This window comes from Etheostoma spectabile, unplaced genomic scaffold (assembly GCF_008692095.1).
Source record: "Etheostoma spectabile isolate EspeVRDwgs_2016 unplaced genomic scaffold, UIUC_Espe_1.0 scaffold00569416, whole genome shotgun sequence".
Taxonomy (NCBI): Eukaryota; Metazoa; Chordata; class Actinopteri; order Perciformes; family Percidae; genus Etheostoma; species Etheostoma spectabile.
Genome location: NW_022605117.1, coordinates 44,269 through 53,732, shown reverse-complemented (window position 1 = coordinate 53,732; position 9,464 = coordinate 44,269). Strand labels below are relative to the sequence as shown.

General features: G+C 37.3%; 1 pseudogene; it reads right to left on the bottom strand.

Annotated features, from left to right (window-relative positions):
• Positions 1–952: 952 nt before the first annotated feature.
• LOC116684937 (uncharacterized) lies at positions 953–1,136 on the bottom strand (annotated as a pseudogene).
• Between the last annotated feature and the right edge of the window lie 8,328 nt (positions 1,137–9,464).

The following is a 9,464-nucleotide window of genomic DNA, read 5'->3' as shown; positions in this document are numbered from 1 at the left end:
GTACACGAGTAAATGTTGCACTACATGCTTGCAGCTGTCATTCTGTTCATGGAAATATCAATCTACACATTTGTGAATTTTTTTTCTGTGACTTCACATTCAGAAGACCGGTGTGTGAATATTTTCTACAAGTGCAAATTACAAATTCAGATTTTTTTTTTTTTTACAAGCTCTCGTGTTTTTTTTTCATTGTGTGACATCAAATTAAGGTTTGGTTTCCCAGTCAGTCCCAGCAGTACAAGTGAGAAAGTGGTGGATGAAACGAGGACTGTGTGTCGGCGTTGTTGGTACGTGAGTGGAAATACATCCAACATGCTAAAGCATATCCAACGCCATCACCCAGACATGCCAATCACTGGAACGAGACAAAAAAAGTTGTCCAACGTCTCCTCCCTACAGTGGTTAACCAGCATTTAAATCCAAATACAAATAGGGCCAAAAAATCACTGAATCAATCTGGATTTCCACATCACCTTCAATGCCCCGTATCCACTAGTAGAGTAACCTGGCTTTAAATATTTGCTGTATGTACTCAAACCTCGTTACAACACGCCATCCCATCCACCGGGACTTCAGTGTACCATTCCCCCCCTTTAATACATGTCAATAAACGTGAGCCTGAAAGGCCACACCGTCTGATTAGTCAAGTGGAACACCTGTGGGAGTGGAACATGGATGTGTAGAGATGGGCTTTCAAACAATGCACCTTTTTACATGTCAAAGTAGGAAAAGCAAAGGTAGAAATAAAAATGAATTATGGCTTAACTCAGTTTACATTTTTACACTGGACATAAAACATTACAAAGTCAAGAAAGTAGGTGTTAACCCATTCAAGTAACATTGTCCACCATGGATTAAACATACTTCAAGACTGACTATAACTTCAGTTAATTGGAAAGCTTGACATGTTGTATTACCGTAACACATGTTAGTTTTCCACATATCTGCCACTATCACTCTGATCATATTCCCTTCCTCAATGCTCCATAAAGAAGCAAAAAATGATCATCAATGACAGATAGCATATGAAGTGAATCATTACTCTCTGTCAACTTCATGCCCAGAAAGGAATATCATGACTCATCATCGTGGTCAGTGTTGCGAATTCCACTTGGAGGGTCCAAACGTCGGGACTCAAATAGCTAAGGAATCACTCTAGCTTTGATTAAGTATACCAAAAAGATTTATTAATAAAACAGAGCAATGCATTCCGGACAATCAATACGTGCACGGGTCTCAATGGAACATGACTAGCTCAGAGGTTTCACAAAAAGGCCCCGTAACAGTGGCGTACCTTGCTATTTATATCACTTCTCTTAAGGAGCTCTATTGGTTAAAAGCATCACAAGGCGGGTCATATCGTCTTAGAAACTGTATTCTATTGGCTGGGTGGGCGCGACTTCCTGTTTACATTCTTCGGCAATGTGTAGGTGTGCGCGTGTGTTGGGGTTGTTTCCTGTGGGATTTCCTTTGTTTGCCTCCTTGTGAGTGAACACGTGGCTTTCTGGCCTTACTGCATCCGGTTCTCTTGTAAATGTAATGTTTTGCCAACAGGATGCCGCCCCCACCTGGATGCCAAGCAACAGTACATTTTCTCCCTCATTCAATGTCTGATATGAGTTCTTGTTTCATTAACTTATGCATAAGTTCATTCACAGTGTCTAAATATGATAACAATATCTGAGTACAATTTCTCACAATAATAACAATACCTGAGTATAATTTCCCACAAATCCCCCTTTTTGCACCTACTAGGTGCAAATCCTACTGTAAACAAGGAACTGTGTGGAAATCCTTTTAGAATTCGTTTTAGTACAAAACGTGCAGCAAAAGTTTAATATGGTAAAAACGTATATCCCCTTTTCACACCTCTTATTCACAGAGGGTGGGGTCTCTTGGCCACAGTGGTGTGTGTGTGTGTATATATGTGTGTGTGTGTGTCTATTCGTTTTCTCTCAATTGGAATGTGGCTGAGGGTTTATGACTCTCATTTCAGGAAGGATCAGTGGGGGTGAAACTCTATCAACATAGTCCAATCAACATTGTATTGTTTTAACCTAGACTAAAACCCCAGGGGACAAGAGACAGGGGACCACCTTTTGTGACGTAGCAGGAAGCTCCTTTCCATATGTTAATTGCCAGACTTGACCTGATCAACTCTTTTCAGTCAGAAGGTGGGGGGGGGGAAATGGGGACAGTGGATGCATAATTTTCTAATCTGGTTCCTTCAGACATTTTAACTTTTTAAAAACTCAACAATCCCTAACAATCAATTCTGCTTCTGACATATTTGTAGAGCTGGATTATAACAAAATGTAACAGAGCATCTTATATCACAAAACAGAAGTATTGCAAAACACCTTAATGTAACAAACAACAAACTATATCCTTATGACAACAAACTTAACTCATGACCAACCTGTCTTCATATATGCTGAAATAATGCTTTTACCTTTTGACTTGAATGTATAATGTAAATCGCACACTATGTTTAAGCACATACAACATTTAAAATTTTCAACATTTCCCTCTTCTGGTCTAAGCTTTCGCAACACCACCTTTATGGAAATCCTATTCAGTAAGCACAATGAAATGACAACGTCCCAGCATTAATCATGGAGCACCCCGGAATAAGGCATGGAGTTTTGAACTCCCCCTTTTTTATCTCACTCTGTGAGACAAATGTTTACTCATCCTGTGGACAGATCAATGTACACATTAAATCACAGTACTTTGCAATACTGGATCTATTCCTACCAAATCATCTTTTAAACTTCATTGAAAATGTGAGGATTATGATTAATCCATATGTATTAACCTAGTTGTCACCGATCTTGCTTGAAACTATAACAGGAAATTTAATGAAAATGATTCAAAATTCACAAGACCCTAAAAATGTAATTTCCCACTTCAGATTGCTATATTTTGAGGTACCTTCTTTTGTGGAATTAGAATAAGTAATTCTAAAGTGTTAGTTGTTCCCAGTATCGTATATGTGTTTTCAGCATGTGAGTCTGTAAGTGACAAATCTCCTTCCATGTGTGCATCTGAAATACCAGAACCAGGACGGTCTCTCGCTCCCTCCTTCTCCTTATCAGTCCATCTTCTCATCGTTGGTCTGTATCTCAGTCTTTTGTTTATGGTGTAGCAGGCCACATGGTTGACCCCTGGAGAGCCCTCTCATCTTAGCATCAGCAAGGCCCCAGCCAGAGTATGTGGACCTCACTCCTTGCTCCGTGGTCCAGCACAGCACACTCACAGATGTTGTAAATATTATCAAACATTTAGCCCTGGTCCACTTTCAAGTCAGTTTTGGGCCAAAAATCGCAGCCAGACCATAAAGCTTTATGGTCTTCAGCTGTGCTGTGGTCTGAGGTGCTGTGATGGTTGTTGTTGGTCTTCTGGTCCAGTTTGTCTCTGATCCCGCAGCTGGAGGAGCGAGATGGACCCGGTTCTGACACAACGAGGCACTGTGTGGCACAAAACAGAACTCCAAAAAGCATTATCTTTTCTTTTATCAATACTCATTCAGTGTATGTCACTCATGTCACTCAAATAACATTTCTTTCCCTCTTGCTGGTTAACTCTATAATCCTCACAAACATCCTAAAGAGAAACTAGTTTTGGAACTTATCTCCTCCAAGCTTCAGTTTACATTACGGGTTATGTTTCTGCACACAATTAAACAAAATCTTAGAGTAGTCTTAATATTCTTAATGCTATGGACACTGTATTATTGCTACTGCATCTCTCCTTCTGAGTTATGTCTCCTACAGCATTCCTATTCCTAATTATGTATTCGTTTTAGCCATTAACACTCTGTCTTGCATCTTGATCTTAAAAGCAACAAAACAAAAGGTTCAAAAAGAAAAGAATCACCCAAATAAAATATTTCCACATCAACTCAATAGTTTAAACAGTTTGTCATGTAAAAACTCAAAATACAAACAAAATCCACAAACAAATTAAGCTTCACTAAAAGCTCATTTTAACACCACATCAAATACACATAGAATGGAATCCTATATCAGCCTAGACTGGTTTCAATCTTATCTCAACCAATAAACTTAGATGACTTGTTACAAAAAGAATGTTTCTTTAATTTTCTATTTTTAAGTTGCAACAAAAATTTGTACTAATCAATGTGTAATGTGTTCTTTATGACCTGTAGTCCTAGTAACAGTAGAACCAACTTTATCACCTAGTGGTTCAATCTATCCAATTTGTTACCTGATATGAGAACATATCTCATTATACTGTGTAATTTATGATCAAAATCTTCACTTAGCTGCAAGTCTACTGGAATCTCTCTTTACTTTGTGCACATCTCTTTTTTTTATCTTAACCTCCTCTATACTTGTGTGTTTTCTTGAAAGAACCCACACTTCAGCTGTCCTCTAGACCTCTGTAAAGCAAGGATTTCTCTCTCTTTTTTTTTTTTTTTTTTTTTTTTTTCACTTTACTTTTAAAGAAGTCTTAATCTATGACATTAATGTCAAAAACGTTACTACAGTAGGGTCAGTCATATTAATAGTAAGAAATTTCATCATTTTACTGTTCCAAGTTTAAAGTCCCAATTCCAAACTGTAAATCTTTGTATTTCTATTATCAACCCAATTCCCCTAAAATGTTTCCCAAGCATGAAAAGTATCACAAAGTACTGTAAAGGTAACAAAAATAAGAAGCCTCATATTTTTCCTTTCTTAAAACTGGAAATGATCAAAGCCATTTTCTATTAATCAACTAAGTAATTTAATCAATTTTTTTTTTTTTTTTTTACATCTTCCTCTTTCTTACAACAACGTTATTGTTAGTTTTATCAGATCTGTTTTCTTTTAATTTAACCCTTGAGCTACCTTTTGCCCTGCAGAGGCATTTTGGTTAATTATTTTTTTAAATGAGGCCTCTTATCTGTGCTTTTCTACAGCCCCCTCTGTGGAAGGGTCAAAAACTCATGTTAACATAGAATGTTTACATAAGCATTTCTCTTTTAGTTACACAGTAAAAACTGAAGTGTTAATTTAACTCCTATAGAGTTGAAATTGACTCCGTTTCAGATAACATTTGGTCCCGCTCAAAATCAGTGTAAAATTAACTCTTTGGTCAGTGTTAAGTTTTTAGAGTTAATTCTACTCAATATTGTGTAAAAAATAACAATGAAATGTGTAAATGTATTTAACACTGTAGTTTAATTGCACTGTTAAGAGTAATATGATCACACTGTAGAGTTAATTTTTTTACAATTTTCCTTTAAAAAATGACACTTTAAGTGTAATATTTACTTTTCATTTCTCAGTGATTTAAAAAATTATAAATCATAAGATGCAGTGTTACTGAATTATAGAACTATCAACTACAATCAAATGAAAACAAGCACAATCACAATAGATCACAGCACTCACCATTTATTTTCACAAAAAAAAGAAAGCATTTCAATGTCAGTGAAATTACATTGCAAACCCATTGCCTTGTCTCTGACAGAAACATATCTTCATCATAAAATGTTTACCAGAGAAAGCAATATGGCACGATGAGGAGAGTTGTGTCATTCCCTCCATATGACATTTGTATGTCAAAAGGCCTAGGGTAATGCAGGTTGTCGACATGAAAAAAAACATAATCCTGCTTTGATTTGATCACCTCATAAGCATGGAAATGTTCTTGAAAAGTTACTGTAACTAAAGGCACTGTGAGTAGCAACAGTTTTTCAAACATTATCAGAACTGACTCAATCTGATAAAACACGGGCATTTCAGATTCAACTTTCCCACAGATAACCAAGTTTGGTCGATAAACAAACCATTATGTTTAGCCCAATTAACCTTCATAACCTGAATGCTGATGGGCACTTGCATTGCCATAGCAATTCCAGAACCTCCTTTTACCATATTTAAAGACACCATTTTCCTGGACCAATGTCAAACCGACTAAAAGTTGTTGAATTTCGCCAACTATATGCCATATGAATCTGATGCTTTTTTGCAAGCGTTTTGGTAATATTTTTAAACGAATTTAAGCTGTTTTTTGAAAAAATTATGCTTGCCTTCATACCTCATACACCAACTATGAAGGACAGGCCCAATTTTTGGATGCAGCGGGGATAGTGGACAAGAAAATGATGCTTTGGTAAAAGGTTTTTCTGAGGATACAACTTTTTAAACAGTGTGTGGTGATCCACAATTAAATGTTTTAAATATACACATAAACCTTGAGATAACATAGGTGAGAATATGATGTTTATTATTTGAAGAAGTAAAAGAAGCAGGCTCCAGTGTTGGTCAGTAGAAGTAAACAAATCTCCAAAGATAAGAGGAACATTCCTCAGTAAGCACCAGGACTGAACTGCATTCAGTCCCAGATCATTAGATCCTTCACTTAAATTAACAGCTACAGGTCTGTTGTTCTCTCCATGAAACCATAATCAAAACTTTGTATTCTTGAATGTATTTCTGCTGATGTAACATGCTTTTCCTTCAAATACAGAAATAATAACTTCAATTCGTACTGGCCACCCCTTCTAACACATCATGCATCACATCAACTGAGAAGTTCTCTGTTGTGTGAAAATACTCCAATGAATTTAATATGCATGACCTTTTCACACCAAAACGTAGGAAGGGATGGATTACAAGCCATTTCTTGACAGTGAGCAGTGTGTACATCTTTGGTGCGCAAAACTATTTTGGAAGAGTCTTCAGAGAATTCTGTCTGAAGTCCTCCTTTTCCGCTAAACAGAACCTGCAACAGTACCTTGCACTGAAAGACTCCACTAGACCAAACAAACAATGCAATCCCAAATTATCACCAGTAACCTGCACTACAGTGCCACGAACAAAACCATTGTATAATGGAATCTCAATACCATCACTCTCTAACACTTTAATATCTCGAACAATGGGAGCAAAAATTTCACTAAAACCATAACGTTTAACATCTTGAGCATGAAATAAGGCGCACAGGTGTATGTTAGCTAAAAAAGAATTCCATTTGGAGAGAAGTTTCTTAAAGTAAAATATACTCCACCTAATTTATGAATACCTCGCTTTGGACCCAGAGGGTTGGCGACCTCAAAGTCATCATAGAACATCTGGATCTGTATTGTCTGCTTCTCAGTGAGAACAGGGGGTGACTTTTAAAAAAAGATCCATCACAAATATCTCTCAGTCTAGAGTCGCTGGTTGCTGAGCGTTGCAACATTTCTGCAACATACGGACTTTTAAATATTGACTGCAGTGTAGATAAAATTGGAATATACATGAATTTATCTTGAACTACTACCTGATCATATGTTCCAGTCTTTTTATTTCGTCTTGTGTCAAATCTTGAACCAATCACACATTCAATTGGTTCAACCATTTCCCACTTGTCAGTCATAAATTTTGATCGTTTGTATTCCGAATTTAGAATTGTGAAAGGATTCTCTAACCCTCAAAACACGCCTCAACTTTCTTGCACATTTCCGTTTCTCTTTCATTACTAAATACATGCTTTATCACTGTCTCTTTAGCATGCTGATGGATATCTTGAACAATCTCTTCCATGGAAGTCACTACAGAATTCAGTGTACTTTGAGCAACACCTGCTGCCTTTAGATCAGAAATTACAGCTGAACAACTATTTACAATGTATGGCGAAGATAACTGTGACTCGGCCTCTAACTCTTCAGTCGACTCTTCAACATGAAAAACATTACTTGTATTGATGGTGCTTTGAGGATATGAAAGATCAGATTCCACAGAATCAACTAAACTGCTTCCATGGCACTTATTAAGATGCTTTCTTAAACCTGAAAAACTACCAAAAGAACGTGAGCATCCTTCTTGACCACACTTCAAAAAAAGAGTCCTGCCTGTACATAGTCCATGAATTACCTTAAAGTGCTTAACAAGGTTGTTTGGACTTCCATGGTCACTTTTGCAAAGAAAACACTTCATAGTTTTATCTCAACTAACGCACCATTCTTGCTCGCAACTCCGCAACTCTAGGGGTCTCCTTTGTTTCCCCCATGTCGATGTTATAGATGGTTGTTTGCACAAAAGTGAAAAAGCTGCTCAGGGAAGAACTGTATGACGTACCAAAGACGTAATGGGCTTTAAAGAGTTCGTCAAAAGCGCCAACTGAACCTTTTGCCTTGCATGGAAGTGCATTCTTGTCAACCACAATGAAGAAGGAGTGAATGGTGCTTTGTGTGGATCCCTGGGCGAGAAGGTAGGGCTGACTGCTTTGGGTGATGTTGTCTAGATGCTGCTGCACACTGGTTCCAACCTACAACAAAACACATTTAACAGAATTGTTTTAGTGACTAATTTCTGACAATAGATCAGATCACCTCAAACTGTGCACAAGATGGAAGTGATGGAAGATATATTTTAAACAACTCTTAAAGGATTAGTTCACTTTGAAAACATTTTTTGCTGATAATTTACTTACCCCTATGTCATCCAAGATGTCCATGTCTTTCTTTCTTCATTTAAAAAAAAATTAAGGTTTGAGGAAAACATTACAGGATTTTTCTCCATATAATGGACTTCAATGGGGACCAAAGGTTTGAGGGTTTTGAAAACGACTGTTTGTTTTGCTAGATAAGAACTTTATTTCTCTGCTGAGATCATGTCGAGACTTTGAAGCTACATTGAGACAGACTTGAACCCTCAAACCATTGGTCCCCATTGAAGTCCAGTATATGGAGAAAATCCTGTAATGTTTTCCTCAAACCTTTTTGACTGAAGAAAGAAAGACATGAACATCTTGGATGACATGCGTGTTAGTAAATTATCAGCCAAAATGTTTTTAGAAGTGAACTAATCATTTAAGCATACCTTTTGAAATCTGATGAGCTGATCTACAGCTTGATATGCAGACAGCTTTCCCGGCCTCTTTCTACCTTGTGCAGATGGTGGTAGCAAATGTAGCAGCAGCAAGATGGCAGACATGTCACTGTCCCAGCCTACAAATAAGTGAATAAAAACCTGGTTAACATTATACCATAGTATAGCATTCAAATTGACAACTAGCACCAATATGGAAATGTACACTTTCTACACACCTACTTAACCCACAATAAAAAGTAAAACAGTTCCATTCATACCATTCTCAACTTCAGCAGCTGACTCAGCATTGCGCATCAAATCCAAGAGTTCTGTGGTGGGTACAAGTCCATGGCTTTCCTTTATTACTTTTGCTTTGAAAGTGGTTGGCCACTTCTCCAAAAATTTGTTGGCCGTGGCCTCACCAAACAGAAGTCTGAAATCTTGTTCTATCTGCAATGTAACACACATAGACAGAAGTGATGAGTGATACATAATGCTACATTGGATATTTTGGTGATGCAATGAATTATTAAGATGTCATACCAGTCCTGGTGTGTCCAGAAATCGTGGGAAGACCAAGAAGACATCTGATGATTTGGCTTCATCGTTGACCATTGCTTGCCGATATATGAAGGTAATTTCATCTTCTCACGG